Genomic DNA, 16294 nt, shown 5'->3' with positions numbered 1-16294 from the left:
GGGCGCTGCAAGGGAGCTGCCGGCGTCAGGCCTCCCACTCTCGCCCTCTCCCCCTCCGAGCCGGCCTCCGCATTTCCTCAGGTTCAACTCATAAAACAGGTATCTGCGGGATCACTGCCCATCGTGTAGGAAAACAGGGAGACCCGTAAGCCCTGTGAAGGCACAGCTAGGACATCCTCTTTGCGACATAAAAGATAAGCGCAACAATGTATAAAACACAACAATATGGGAACACCTGGCTTAGGAGCTATGGCTTCAGCGCCTGCGGCCCTAAGAGCTTTGCCGAATTCCATAATGATGACCGTGAGAGATGAGCAAAAAGGGGAAAGTATGTCTTGTTAAGAAAGGTGATAAGTGCAATTTATTTGGGACTGATGTACATCAGAAACATATTTTAAGACAATTTTAGTCTGGACACTTAATTAGGTAAGCTTCAGTTATGGGAAAATTCAATTAAAGTGAATATACTCTAATGACAGTAGATAAATAGACCACTCCTGCAATTTAAGCAGATTCACAATTTCCCAGAAATAGTCTCCTTAAATATTATTTCCTCTTGATTCCACAGACTCTGCAATTCACGGTACCTACTTGCCCGCACTTTCAGCATTAACACCATCCCCTCGCAGTTCCCAAGTCATCAGAGTTCTATAGATCCCATATGTGGATACCTACCTTAGAAATGAATCCCTCACTATCTCTACAAAACCTAAGACATTATTCCACCAGCTCCTGACTCAAGCAGCAACCTGCTTGAAGCCTAGGCCACATGCTCTAGCCTGTTTTTTTTCCTGCTTCTCTGCGTCTATATAAAAGACACTGTGTTATTCAAGCCCATATACTAGAGTCCTTCCATAACAGAAGCTAAAAGCTGTGGGTCAAACAAATATATGGCATTGGACTTTCCACACTATTTATGAGTATAATATTACACCTAAGAAAATCATCCAACACAATGGTTTTTAAACCTGCACAAAATAAAAGACAATTAATTGGGAAAGCAAACTATTTCAATTAGTGGAATTATCCCAAATGAACCCAGCACCAAAGGCATTGGTTTCAATTCAGAAATAACATCCAATTTCATTTTATCAGCAGCAAGGTGTGGTCTTGATTCAGGGAAATTTTACAAGGAGGTCTAAATGATCTGATCACTTTTTAACCTCATGTGTAACAACGCACTTATACTTGTGCCTTCTGGTCAAGGTCTAGAACTGAGATAAGACAGCTGAGGTAGGTAATCTTTATAAGAAACATTGTATGAGGTCACACCCACAATCTATAGACCAACATTCAGTGACATCAAAAAACAAGAAATTATTCTACAAAATGATAAGTGACATAAGCAAAGTGCTGTGAGAAAGCCTGGGTAAAAAGAGAGAATACCATCCAAAAATGTCTATTTACCAAAAATATCCATATTCTCTTTATAACTGTATGAATACTTACTCTACCCCAAAGATTCGTTCTGGACCTTCTCCTCTTGAAAAAGCCTTTTCTCCTCCTGGAATGAAAAACTGCTCACATTAAATATCTGCTACATAAATTTAAACTGATTTATGTTAAACCTATTTCTCGAAGTTGTAAGTGGTCCTCCTAGTTCTGGTGTTCTTGGATTTGGGGTCTAATGTTCATGACATTAGGTTGTGAGGTCTCCTTTCAGACTTCACTGCTCAAGATTATAAGCATTCAAACAGACTTCTGTCTGTTCTCTGAAAGACACTCCTTTATTCTCATGATATGCAGCACATTTCCCTAGACCTCCCCCCGGTTAAATCTGTCTCAAGTGCAAGACCTAGCCTCCGAGGGAACATTCTAGGTAAGACAGCATAAGGTTCAGACACATGGATGAACACAGACATACAGCATTAGAAGATCCCTATTAAGATGTAATAACTGAACTTAAATATATATCCAAATGTAATATTTATCAATGTAAAGAATAGTGAAACATTGAGATTTCACTGGAAATAGTATAATGTATATATAATAAAACATCTATTCTAAAATGTCTCAATATATTGTGCATTTGAATACATTGTAAGGCACATAAGGGAAATATACACCTAACATATAGCTATATAGTACAATGATATTCTCTCACCATTACATAAAATCCAATATTATCATGGTGCCCCAATACTAGCACCATTAAAGATATCTATTTCCTCTCATTTATATTTATATCTTCCAGAGATTTTCTGAGAATATCTGGATTTAAAACTTCCTAGTTAAATATAATACAAAAGTTTATTTGAATGAGGCAAACGCCAAATTCACAGAAGTGAATAAACACATGAATGACTCTCCCCCTGCCTACCACAGGAGCAGCTTTTCACCTGAAATCCAGATAACACCAGAGGTGTCTAATTCTGCATTTTTTACAATACCTACTATATATTCTTTTTTTTTTCCTACTATATATTCTTCAGAGAAGGCATAAAAACTGCAATTCCTTATAAATCTTTTTAGGTAAATAGCCTTTTTAAAACCTTAAAAGCAGTACTCAGGGGAAGATGGGGGAAGTCTACATGAAAACTGTACTATATTTTTGCAGCTTTCTGTGAGCCTACAATTATTTCAAAAAAAAATTTTTGAGACTAACAACTCATTTTTATTTTTTTTAATTTTTATTTAAATTCCAGTTAGCTAACACAGTGTAATGTTAGTTTCAGGTGTACAATATAGCAATTCTACACTTCCATACACCTGGTGCTCATCACAAGTGCCCTCCTTAATCCCCATCATCTATTTCACCCATCCCTCACCCACCCCCTCTTCGGTAACCCTCAGTTCTCTATAGTTAAGAGTCTGTTTCTTGGTTAGCCTGTCTCTCTTTTTTTTTCCCTTTACTCATTTGTTTTGTTTCTTAAATTCCACATGAGTGAAATCATGTGGTATTTGTCTTTCTCTGACTGACTTACTTCACTTAGCATGATGCTGTCTAGCTCCAACCAGGTCATTGCAAATGGCAAGATTTCATTCTTTTTGATGGCTGAGTAATATTCCATTGTGTATATGTACTACCTCTTCTTTATCCATTCATCAGTTGATGAACACTTGGGCTATGTCCATAATTTGGCTACTGTATATAAAGCTATGAACAATGGGGGGGGGCACGTATCCCTTTAAATTAGTATTTTTGTATCTTTGGGTAAATACCTCGTAGTGCAATTGTTAGATCACAGGGTAGTTCTATTTTTAACTTTTTGAAGAACATCCATGCTGTTTTCCAGAGTGGCTGCACCAGTTTAAATTCCCATCGACAGTGCAAGAGGGTTCCCCTTTGTTCCCTCCTCACCAATAACAACTCACTTTTAATCTCAAAAAAAAAATAGTAAATAAACTGTGTCCAATTCAGAGAACAGGTGAAATATATCTAAAAAGAAAAGTGAGGTTAAGTTTTCCAAGGAACTATGTAACACATCACAAACCCTAAAAACAAAGTTTCACCACCAAAATTACTGGATTCCAAACTTCATGACCGCAAGTTTCACAAGAAATATGTGAAAGACCTGACAGCAGTGATCAGAGCTACTCCATTGGAGGAACTCTCTAGAAGAACTAGAGTTCAAATAAAGCTGTGTATAATGACTGAGCATCTCTGATCGGTCTGCCCAGGGTTTTTAAGTGACTAAGTATCCTTCTGCTAAATAAGTATTCACTACTTCATATGCTAGCCACTGCACAAACCACGAAGGACATTCTGACACAGTTGCCACAGTGAGGAAGCCTACAGTGTGGGACCACATGCACACACGTGAGACGAAGGGCAGTGCAGAGCAATTAGCCACAAAGTGGTTCCAAGGTAGAGGCCACTGCCTCAAGTTTTGGCAGGAAAAACTTGTGAGTGCCTGAACCATATTTTCTTCTGATGTTTTTGGACGGGCGTTTTGTTTCATTTCTTAATGTATTTTTCAAGGGAAATTATCTGCTCCCATTTATCTAAATCTTTTAAGACCTTTCCTAGCTGCCTTCTATCCCTGGCAAAGGAGCTCAACTTGTAAAAAGTGCAAACGTGTGAGCTGTGTGCTTCTGCTTAATGTGTTCGCGCTCAGCAATTTTCTGAAGGCGATCGTAATCACTACTTCAGCAATCTCCTACCACGAGGTCCATCCTCGGCGAACATCGTGAGCGCTCATCACACATTCCTAAGGCCATGGTCTCCAGAGGTCAAAGGAATGAAGGAATGTGTGCAGCACTTGTACTGAGGTCTCGCTGCAGCTGCAGTGAGCACGGAACACGCGCGCGCGGGGAGGGTCCCCGGGGCGCAGCCATCGTCACTCAAGGTCCTCTCAACCTTCACTCTGCCTGATGAGCCCACGGAGCCCTCACTCTGAGCAAACACGTTTCACCCAACAATGGGATCAGAACTTCATTTATGATCATTCTAGGGGAGAAGGTACAAAAACCTGGTTTGTATTAAAGACATTAGAAGGATTCCCAGCGGGCCATTTAGATAACAGATTTCCAAACTGAAGAGCGTCAGAGCAATGGAAGAGCTAAGCCCGGGCCCATGGGATATCAGTTTAGATATTACTGTCATGATCCTATTCCTTAAATAGTCGCTCTTCCCTAAATCCAGTCCTAGCACCACTGTTTTTCAAAAAGTCTCCTGGGCGGAGTAGATACCATAGGGGAGGAGCCTTGCTTCCAGCATTTAACACAGCAATTGCCAGACAGGCCTGGATGCTTTTGTTTTATAACGACCCAGTTTAACTTCTCACAGGAATGAAAGCACCCAGAACAGAAGATGTTTTCTGAAATTCACTATTTTTAAAACAGTAGTTTCACAAGGCTCACCATAATTACCCTTTGTATGTATTTCAATTTTCCATAGCATTTTGTCTGTAACAGAAAACAAAAGCTGTCTACTATACCAGATGATTCCATTTTTCCACTAAATCACACGAAAGCAACCACATTTGGGTTAAGCATATATGAGGGATGCTACCTGAAATGTAAACATCCTCAAAAATGCAGACTGGCTTACTGCTATTCTGAGGTAATATGTTATATACTCAGTACTCTGATAATGATGAGAGCCGACCAATCAAGACCACCACCAGCTCTCAAAAGAAAAACAAGAACAACAGCAACACCAACCACCACCCTCAAATAAAAGGAAAAGAAAATCAGTCTTTGGGTTAAAAAATCTAATTAGATTTCCACATCACAATCCAAGTTCTACTGCTGTAGGCCTGATTTTGCAAGGGGCTACCTACTATTATTTATGTTATAATCCTCCAAAACAAAAATCATACAAAGTTTAATTCTATGTAATTTAGAAATAAATATTTGGCCTAAACCTCTTTTCAGATGAAGAAAATAAAGGTCAAAGTCAAACAGTACTTGAGGATCCGGACCTTTCAATTGTTGCTTTACACAAATGTTTATAAGGTTTACGCTGCAAGTTTGCTTTTGACATTATAATCAACATATGTGGGAAATGCCTCATCCATATTAAGCTGAAAAGGCTCTCTACAAGCTTCAGTTTTCAGCTATTATTCATCCTTAAACATTCAATTTTTCATGAAATATGGTTTCCAAGGTATCAGCACTAGAGATGCCACGACAATATTTTAAATCTGGAAATTTGTTGGCCAGCATTCTAATTATAGAAGCTAAAAATATTCAGTGTGTAAGCTTTTGGGGATCACCCACGGGGAGAAGAGCACTGTAATCATTTTCAAGGGTTCTCCAGGTCCTATGTGTGTTACTTGGGGCATAAAGTTGATATGAGTGATACAGTGAAACGGGTGATCTCAAACTGCTGGCTATTAGATTCAATTTTTCAAGCTGATGTTTAATAAACCCTGTTCCCAACTCAACTTTAGCAATAAGAAGTAAAAGTCCTAGAGAAAAAATGTTTTCTGAGTTTGGATCACTCAGGGGAACAGCTCAAAAAAGACACTTAAAAGTGTTGTTCATTCATTCAGCCAACAAACATTTATTAATATGTCAGGAACTGCTCTCGGTGCTGGCACCATTCAACTCAAGAGTCAGGAATGTTGTAGAACACAGCAACAACAATAATAACTAACATATGTATAGTCATTTACAGTTCTGAACAAGGTTTCAGAACAATCACTTCTGTCCTTCATAACACCTCTGCGAGCTAGGTTTTACAATTATTTTAATAATGAAAAAAGAAAGAAAGATCATTTTTTAAATTCCCAAAATCAAATAGCTAGCAAATAAGAGAGCTGGGTCTTTAACCCTTATCTTCCAAATGCATATCTCTATTGGTCACTGGGCAACACTAAGTTACAAAATGCTTTGCTTTTGTGTTAAGCACTGAAGACAAGTTCTGCAGGTTTGTGAGTGTTGTGTTAAAGTTGGTGGGTTTTTGTTTTGTGTTGTGTTTTTAAGGACAGGGTTTCACAAATCCAGGTTGTGACATTTACAAGTTCAAAGTGTTTTTAATATCTTCACCCATTTATTTTACTTACTATACGGAAACACTGGTGAATGAGTGTCTATGGTTATCTGAGTTTTCTAAACAAATAAAAGAAGTTTACTTCCTAGATATTAAAGACTTTCTTGCTTGGTATAACATACTGGACAAAAACTTCATGAGCAAAAAACTTGAACAAGTACTTCACAAATGACTACAGCCCATAAACATATGAAAAGGAACAAAAGATACTTGGGGAAATGCACGTTAAAACCACAATGTGAAATAACTATACATCCACCTACATGATTAAAATAAAAAAGATAAGACCAGCAGTTTGTAAGGATGTGGAGTAGCCAAAACACTTGTAAGATGCTAGTAGGAGTGTGAATTGGTACCACTTTTGAAGGAAGGCACTATTATTCCCACATGTTTATCAAAAGACATACGTAAGAATGTTCCAGCAGCACTATTGATTGTAGCCAAAACCGAGAAACGATCCAAATGCCCATCCAGGGCAAAATGATGACTAACCTGTGGCATTCTCCTAAAGCAGAATACTGCGGAGCAGCGACGAGAAGCTGCCGCCACGCACACACAAACGCATCTCACAGACATAGTGCGGAGCGAAGGAAGCCAGATACAAGGATGCACCGCATCTACTCCGGTAGAAAGTGCCATAATAGATACTGAGAGCCTATAGTCTCAGAGTCAGGAGAGACGTTATCCTTGCGGGGAAATCACGCCCTGGGGGGGGGAAGGGGAACTTCTGGCTGCTGACAATGGTCTATATCGTGGTCTTGGTGTATTCACTTAGGTAAGTCACCCAGCTGTTTACTTATATCTCAACAACATGCTCACATTTCTCTATACGTTTTATATTTCAATAAAAGCTTTAGACGGATGGATGGATAGATAGATGATAGATAAAGATAAGATAGAAACGGGTAGGAGAGCAAAAAGAAAGGAAGAAATTCAGGGAGAGAGGGAGAAGAGAGTACAATAAAGTGGTCCTACCGGGGCACACCTCAATAGTCCTCGCCACTGTGTGTGCTGCAATTCCTACAACGGCTTTTACTGCTTGATCTACCTCTTCCTTTACTACCAATCGGTCCCCTGGCACTTTCCAATGTTATTCATGTAGCTGCCAATATCAGGCCATGCCTGTCTTCTAATATGTAATTCAGTGTTTGCTATGGGATTAGAAATGCCATAATCAGCCATGTTAGAACTGTATGTGAATTAGGAGTAAACAGATTCTGAAGGCTCTCCTATGAGTAAAGTGAATCCTCTTCAATGTATTTTTGAAACCCTTTATGTTGCCCACTCAGAAGCTTTTTTTGCTGAAGAATATGCCAAATATAGGAGTTCCAAATAGCTGAAGTTTGTTACTGAACCCTATAAGTGAATACTAACCTCTAGGCCAAACCTAGAACTAACACAGAAGTCCAGATCCCACAAGTTTACTTGTTTGCAAATAGTATAAAGGACACTATCAATCGATAAACATAGTTCAAAAAAAAAAAAAAAAGAAATGACTTCTTATACACAACATTATGAAGAACTTTCCTAGTTGTATCACTCATAGAACGTTACATCAGTTTTAAAGACAATATATTCCGTCCTCATTTTGTATTTTTAATAATTTTGATTTTTAAACTCCCCCAAAAGTATACTACTACAAGTTTTATTTAAAACCTTTTTAAGGATTCTAAGACAAAAATTTAAGTTAAACTGAGGATAGCTTTTTCCTACACAATAATCCCAAACTATCTGTTTGTGGTTATTTATTTCCTTTAACATCCTAATTTCATGTAACTTCCTTCTGTATTCACTCTCCATGAAAAGCAAAAGTTAAGTCTTAAAAACTGTAGTTAAAATTGCTCCACACAAACTGAACACTCTTCATTAGTGAAACGCCCCCTGGCACCAATGAACAGGAAATAAAGTCGAGGCCAATGGGCACTGCTGCTGAGCAGAATCACTAACAGGGACCAGAACCGTCCCTTCAAAGCAAGATAAACATTTATCAGCTTTAGTATCTTCAGCTGTGACTAAAACAACATTCATTCATTTGATGACAGTCATTCAATACATAGGTATCATTAGTTCAAAGAGAAAAGGTTCATCCCCACCTCCACCAATAATTTTCCCTTTAGTTTAAGAAAAGCATACCAAAAAAAAAAAAAAAAGGAAAGCATACAAAGTACTCTGTGCCTAGTTTCCTCATTTTTTTTCAACGAGCGTAATAATCCCTTACATCTACTTAATTTGTAGGGAAGAAGAACAAGATGATGTCTTGGCTTACGAAAACAACTGAAGATACACAGGGTTTCACCAAACCTATTTCTACCACCATCTTCTTTGAATATATAACTTAACTCAAAGGCAAGTAAGATCAATAAGGAATAGGATTATGAACATCATGAAAAGACTGGAAAAACAAAGTTTCATCTCTTCTTTGCCACAGCAGGTAAATAAATCCATCACCATTCATAGCTGCCTGTCCTTTTGATGTCTTGTTTGAAAAGCCACTGTACTGCTATGACTAGAGAAATGTAACAAAGTCATTGACACAAAATCATTATGACAGTCATAAATATGGCTTTAGGTAAAATAAAATCAGTCATCTCTACAAACGAGTAGCTGTGTGTGTATGTGTGCGTGTGTGTGTGTAAATGTACATCATACAAAAGAAATGAGTAAAAGGGTAGGTCAGGAAAAGCCATCTCCACTACAGGAAAAATAACTAAGGCAGGCACCGCAGGGATATAAAATATCATCTTTAGAAGGACAGTAGCATATTTTCTGTGACTCAAACATATCAAATGTGGAGCTACTGGGAGAAAGGCAAAATATATTTGGACTACAACTTACCCCTGACCATATATGAAAGAAACATTATTTTTCCCTTCCCTTAAAATTTCTGCATTCTGCAAAAATGAAAAAAATCCTGAAAGTAACAAGACCCCGTTTTGCAAAGTCTTACTAACTTCCTGGATGTTCCTACACTATCCATTTTGCTACATGACTCCCCCAAAAGACATAAATTTCATAAATCACAGGTTGGCCTCAGAAACTGCGTGGACAGTGAGAACTGAGCTGTGCTCTGCTTAGAGCTTCCTTTGTCCCATCAAATCATGGACACTGATTCTCTCCACTTAGCAATCAGGAAAAAGTACTTAGAAACTTTCACGGTCATTAAATTCTTCTCAGTTCTTTCTTTCCACTCCCAATCTTGGTCTTAAACTGTAAGCACGTTATTAAAAGTGACTACAAAGAACCTCCGAGAGGCGAGTCCTGAAGTCTTTAGCTGCACTTACTTGAGGGGCAGTGAATTCCCTCAGGGCGCTCTCCCTTAACAGTAGCAGTCCTCCTGGACGGCAGCGCCCTCAGAGGCAAGCAAAGAAACCTGATTATCTACATGATTCACCAGCTAATGTGTATTTCCTTTCCTTAAGTGTTGTGTTTTTCTTTACAATGCAAGCGTATGGCCAGGCTATCTTTCTTGTTATCAGAACAAAGGATCAGAACCTCAAAATTGTACTTGCCAGGGCTCAGTGAAAAATGAAATTACCACCAGACCATGCTGGAAGTTGTCCCAAAGTTAACCCGATTTCTATCACATTTTTTTCTCTAAATGATTCCCTGTATTCTTTTCACACATTATTGCAAACTCCAAATTTATGCTCATCATTTAAAAGACTAAAATAGTAACACTAACAAACATGTAAAGTTCTGAACTGCTGAGAAAATAAACTAAAAGAGATACATCATTATAAACTCAGAGTACATCCTGTCAATTTCATTGGCTAAGGGGCCTTATATATGTTAACTAGCAAGTCTCCAGAATGACCTCAACACATTAAATGATACTAAAAACCCCATTTTGAAAACACTCATACACAATGTTGGGGGAGGGGTTTCTTAGTTTTCTTTTTTCTCAAAGGTAGACAAGCCTGGAACTATCCAAATATCCAATCTTATCCCTCCCATCCCATTCTTATAAATGTCCTGTCTCAACAGTTACGAAGAGTACTACTTTCCTTTCTGTCCACATTTGTGGGAGTTTTTGTGTCATCTTACCAGAGACTCTGAGATAAAACAATTCAATTTCCAGATTTCATAGAAAGAGAGCAAAAGCCTATCACTATATTTAATTTTAAAATGAAAGTAAAAGTTTTTTTCTGTTATTAAAACTATAGAAAAATAAGCAGACATGCTTCCTTTGAATGAAGTTATGCTAACAACCTCAACAAAGTCCTACAATGATCATGAAAATTATTTAAATGCCAATTTAAATGCCAGAGCTCTTACAAACCTTTTCCAAAGACATTACCTTGGTTTGAAGGCGCTACTAAATACTGTTTTAACTGCACTGAAAAAGCTATTCAAATCAAAATGAAAAAAATAAAAATAAACCCCAATGGGCAATGTACACTTTAATTCAGGTAATAGTCTACGTCCAACTCCCAGATACAAGAAAAAAAGGGAAATCCTGTACAATGCAGTGTCTCTCAGGAAAGGAACTGTTCCAGGATTTCAGACAATGTGTGTTTAGTACAACTCAGTGTTCATGATTTCCCATTAGGAGCAATTTTCTCCAACGCTGAAGTGAAATGGGAAAGGAAGTGAAGAGGGTAAAGCAAAGTGGTTAACTTCTCTTCATTGTCAAGACTGGAAAGACCTTGCTTCGGGGAATTATGCTGAGAAGGTAAGGCCCTGAGAAGGAATGAGTGATGGAAAAAAAAAGTTTCACAAGGAACTGGAAAAACAAAAAAAAAATATTTTACGATGGTAGGACAGAGGTAGAATGGCTTCCTTCTCCATCTTTCAAGTCAAGTTCTGGGTTTGCTGTGGTTTTTGTTTGTTTTTTGTTGTGGTGGTCGTTGTTCTTTTGTTCTTAAAGAACTTTTTTCCTTGCGGTGCTTGCTGCAGTTTGCTGATGTGGTTCCCAACTCTTGCCTTTCTTTGGTGACTGTTATTAACGGACTGGCAAGGGCTGGGTAAAATGCACTTAAGAAAAAAGAAATCACCACTCCTTGCCAAGACGCACATGCTGCCCAGTACCTGAGGAAGAGCTCCACTGTCGCCGGCCAAGAGAAATCCCAGTTAACCTCGTCCTCCCTCTTCCAAATCCATTGCAAATAATTGTGTGTGTGCCACTTGCAGAGAATCTGCCTGACTCACCCCCCGCTTTCGGTGTGCCAGGGAGAGATGTGAATGCTCCGTCCCGGAGCGGGCAGTGAAGTGGGGGCCGCGGTCTCGGTGGTACCGAGAGTCCCCAGGCCTCCACCATTGGTGGGTTTGGGGATGTGTGTGTGGCAGGTGCCCGGCCACACTGGGACCACCCAGGCTCACAGGAACACACGTGTCACTGCGCCGGAGCCCAGCCCGCCGCGTACACTGGCCCCACAGTCCGGGCAACAACGCCTGGTTACACGCAGGAGGATCTACAGTGGGGGAGAAACAGGACTGCTCAAACTGCTCCTCTAAACGCTAAGAAGGAGTGGGGGGAGTACTTTTCCGCGGAAGCAGCGTCCACACTCCGCCGGCGCCCAGCCCAGGGGATGCCCGGCCCGCAACTGACCTCTTTCTCCCTCCCCCGAGTGCGCCGAGGCCGCCCGCGCGCCCTCTGGGACCGGCCCCTGCGCCCGCTGCGCCGGCGCCGCGACGCGGGGGCCTCGGCCGACTCTCCCCGCCGCTGCCCCGGCCGGGCGCTCACCTCCTGGGGTCCGCCTTCCGTCGCTCCTCCAGTTTGGCGGCGGAGTGTGGGGCTGCAGCGGCCGCTGCCGCCGCCGCCGCCTTCGCTGCCACCACAGCCGCCGCGGCCACAGAAGCGCTGCCCGGCGCGCCGCCGGGGTTGGAGGCTGGGGGCCCGCGGGATCCCCGCAGGCGCGGGCCCGGGGCGCGGCGGGGCCGAGCCGCGGGAAGTTGTCGGCGCGAGGCGCGGATCGAGCGGGGCGCAAGCCACCCGCGCCCAAGTAGTCACAACTTTGCCGCCTGGGTGGGTGCACGCTTCGGGGCGGAGGGAGGCGAGGACGGGGCGAGGGCGCTGGGGCGGGAGGGTCTTCGGAGCAAGCAGGGCTGGCACCCGAACGGCCCACGAGGAAGGGGGAGAAGGTGGCGCGAGGGGGAGATGTCTACACGGCCCGCGTGGTGCGGGGCGAGCGAGTGTGTGAGAGCGCGGGCGTCTACTCTACTTTGCCTTCTGCAGCTTCTGCATATTTATGGGGATCTCCGATGTTTTTGCCAGTAACTAACACTGCAGCAGTGGTGCCCGACCCGGGCACCACTCGGGAGCGAGCTGGGGGACGGGGAATCGGGAAAGGCGGCAGTGGCGGAGGCTGTGCCACGAGCGCGAGCCCGCGATCCATATTTAAAGCCGCGAGTGGCCTCGGCCGGCCCCCTGCCCTGCCCTCGCTCGCGCCGCCCGGCCCCCACCGCTCCGGGCCGCTGCTCAGCGTCAGCCGCCCGGGCATCCGCGGCGGCGGGGAGGGGCCTGGGGCCGCACCGCCTCCGCCGGGGGCTCGGGCTCTGCGCGCGGCGCCCGCCTGGAACTGGCCAAGGACTCGGCTCCCGACGGGCTGCCTTCGCCTTCCTGGGTTCCTTCTCTCTCACGCCCTGAGCTAGCGGCTGGGTCCAGCTTTTTGTCCTAGCCACAGCAGTTCCCCGCTGGGGACAGCCTATTCTCTCGGGCAGAACTGAAGTTGCTTGCGTTTCCTAGCCCCAGATCACTCTTGAGGCTACTTTATAAAACTTGCGGCGTCTAGGTGGAGAGAGTGCTACCGGCACACAGTCACCGTTCACCTTTAGCAGAGGATGTCTGGGGAGAGCACGGTTTTCAACCTTGTCCTTATGTCACTGATGGTTTCTGTCTTCCTCAGGCAGTTTGAGAAACATCTTTAGCCCTCCAAGGGACCTTTCTTGAGAGTACAAAATTATTATTTGTATTTACTCTGTTCCTAAGGCTAATTATTGAGGTTTAAGTACCCTTTGCTAAGCAAATAATACTAATAATATATCAGTGACCCAGCCCCATTATGATCAGTTAAGTAAACCATTAAGATATCAACAGACTGTCAGCACAGACACCATCTAATGTTCTGGGGACTGCTAGATAGCAGCTACCCAATGGATGTGAGCCACACAGTGTAAGATGCAAGCCTATATGAGTTTCCTATTAATACATAGCATATATAATATATATGTGTGGAAGTCACTGACCAAACTGCATTTTCAACAGTAACCACCAAAACACATAAAACCCAAGAAAAATAATTTCACATACAGACTACCTGCTCCTGGTTCCAAATTCTTCACTAAACGATAACTAATAAGACCTCTGGGGTGGGGTGGGGGGAATATCCTGGAGGAAAATAACTTAGGGACAGAAGCTTCCCTTTCTAGTATTTAAAACTGGAAGAGATACATTGCACCTCACCAGTGCTTAGGAAGCAGGCATTTAAACGGAAAAAAACAAAAACAAAAAAACAGGTATATTTAAAACCCTCAGTCAATGCTCAGAAGGCGCTAGGTAGGAACCACCCAAAGCTGTCTATTGTCTGAAATTAAAATGTACTACTGTCATCTGTCCCCCTGTTGTTACATCGGCTCACATATATGTTCACACGTTCTACATAACCCACTGCAGTGACGTGGGAAATTGGAAACAGAAGACTGAAAAAAAAATTAGCTTTAAAACACGTGCCTACATAGTTATATTTTGTTTTTAGACTAATGTTAAAATTGACTTTCAGTGCCTGAACACACAGTTAGCAAGAATCAGCAACCCCAAAGTAAGCTCACAGGCAAAGGGAAGCCACTTTTGTATTAAGAATTTGACACTGCTGTTCAGCAGTTTTTCGCACTGTGGATTATGTATTTCAACATAGCTGGCAATTTCTCATTATAATCGTGAACCAGCCATGAATGGTCAGCGTTGGTGAATGTTTGGGAAAGGAATAGTGCAAGAAACTTACATTTTCTAATATTCTGCTGCAAAATATATCAAACTGTCCTTCACACAAACCAAATAGGTGACCCCTGGAAGCATTTCACTATTGAGATTGGAACAACTTCACCCTGAAAGGGGTATAAAATTGGGGTGTGGGGTGGGAGACAGGGAGGGAGTTACAGCACTATGAGGTGAGGTTTTGTGTGTGCCTTAAATTAATGAGAAAAAGAGCTGTCTTTGGCAAAGAGCCAGCAACCTCTGTTATCATTCTCATTACTTGCTGTTTGCTATCCCACAATTAAAAGAGCATGTTCCATTTCCTTTCCTATTGATTATTGTCCAGTAATTGAGATATATGTGTTTTTCCTTTAAAAGGTCATTGATTAACTTTTCTTGTTAACTCTGCATGTGGTCACCTTCGCTATTGCTATTCTGGGTGACGACAAAGAATCCTGAGATCTTTTTTTCACCTATCCTAAAAGGTGAGTTACATCCCTTGATTCCCATGGGCCTGGAGAAAGATTTATTTGTTCTTTTTGTCTTGGGGTTCACACAGCTTGATGACAAAGAAAATGAACAGAAAAATTAATGGAATTTAAAATACAGTATAAGTAATCTTTACTGATAATGATTTACTTTTTTAATCAATAAGTCTTTGTACTAAATGACCTTCAAGAATACCCACGCACTACTTAGCTTATCAATCAAATTTCTTTCATATCAGCCAAGCTCCTAATAGGCACCTAAAGAAAACAGAAAGACGGGAGGAGGAACCTTTGTTTCAATGACAAGCACCCTCTAGTGGCAGCAGGTGAGGAAACCTCCAGACCACGTAAGGTCCAACCAGAAGGAAGAGGAAGCTTGAGAACAGGCAGTCCAGGCATTCCTGGTCATGGAGAAGCCTGTCACTCTTTGAGTCTAAAACCGGAAAGTGGTCTGTAGTAAAACAATACAGCCAATCGTCCCTTCGTTAATTATTCAAAATAAGTAGGGTGCAGACGTGATGTGCAGATACGATTATTGCCGTAAAGCACTTCCTCAAGTCACACCTCTGTATTTTTGTACTTAAAAACTCCTGTGTTTAAGTTTCCTCATATTAAATAAGGAGAGTGATGGCTTATCACCAAATATTATGTATATGGCACTTTGTTCAATAATAGCAGAACCCACACATGTAGCTATTATATTTGGGGGTCTCTTCATTTTTCTATTTTATTAGAAAAGAAAAAGAAGGTGAAGGATATCACTGAATGTTTATCCTGGAGTCATTCAAAATTATAACAATCATACACATTTCACTGGGGGCCTAAACAAGAAGGCGGTGGCAAACGCGTTATATCCTGTTACTCCATCTTCAAAGAATAATCAGAATTAGTTCTCAATATCACGTTCTTTTTAAATATGGGGCTCGTTGGTAGAATTCTGACAAACATTTTGCTCTACACAATAGTTTTCTTTGTGCCGACGTTTGTTTTGAGTTGAGTTGTTTTGTTATTAAACGATATTGCAATAGAATGATCACTGACGTTGCCACTCCAGCATCAATTTAGTCAACCACTTCATGATGTGAGTCTAAGGAAAGAGAAAATCACTTTTTGTTCTCACCCGGAACAGCCTGGGATGAAACTGAAGACAGGTATAGATAAAGACAGAGAGAGAGAGAGAGATCACCTAAAGGCCTCATTTTTGTTTCATTTACACTCCAGAAAGTTCATATTCAGTCTGACAAATTCCTGAATAAATTCAGCCGACCAAGATTTATAATCTATATTCCCTCCTTCAAATCCGACGTTTAAAAATAACCAACCCCTTCCTAAGAGGAAAGAAGAAAAGGGAACACAGTTTTTGCAAACTGTCCGCATGGCATGAGTGAGGGAAAATAATTTTATTTGGTTAAACATATGTCATAAATTGCTTCATAGCTTAAATTACTAAGCTCT

General features: G+C 41.5%; 1 protein-coding gene across 2 annotated transcripts in view; it reads right to left on the bottom strand.

The window, feature by feature from the left end:
• The window catches only part of SLC4A4 (solute carrier family 4 member 4), a 351418-nt gene extending 338649 nt beyond the window's left edge, over window positions 1–12769 (bottom strand). For both annotated transcript variants that reach the window (XM_026510000.4, XM_048211820.2), the window contains exon 1: window positions 12123–12769. The gene's annotated coding sequence lies outside the window, so the exon portion shown is untranslated. The remainder of the gene's footprint in view (window positions 1–12122) is intronic.
• Between the last annotated feature and the right edge of the window lie 3525 nt (window positions 12770–16294).

The sequence above is a fragment of the Ursus arctos genome, unplaced genomic scaffold, assembly GCF_023065955.2.
Source record: "Ursus arctos isolate Adak ecotype North America unplaced genomic scaffold, UrsArc2.0 scaffold_9, whole genome shotgun sequence".
Taxonomy (NCBI): domain Eukaryota; kingdom Metazoa; phylum Chordata; class Mammalia; order Carnivora; family Ursidae; genus Ursus; species Ursus arctos.
The sequence above is the reverse complement of the archived record's forward strand: the minus strand, read 5'-3'. Positions and strand labels throughout refer to the sequence as shown.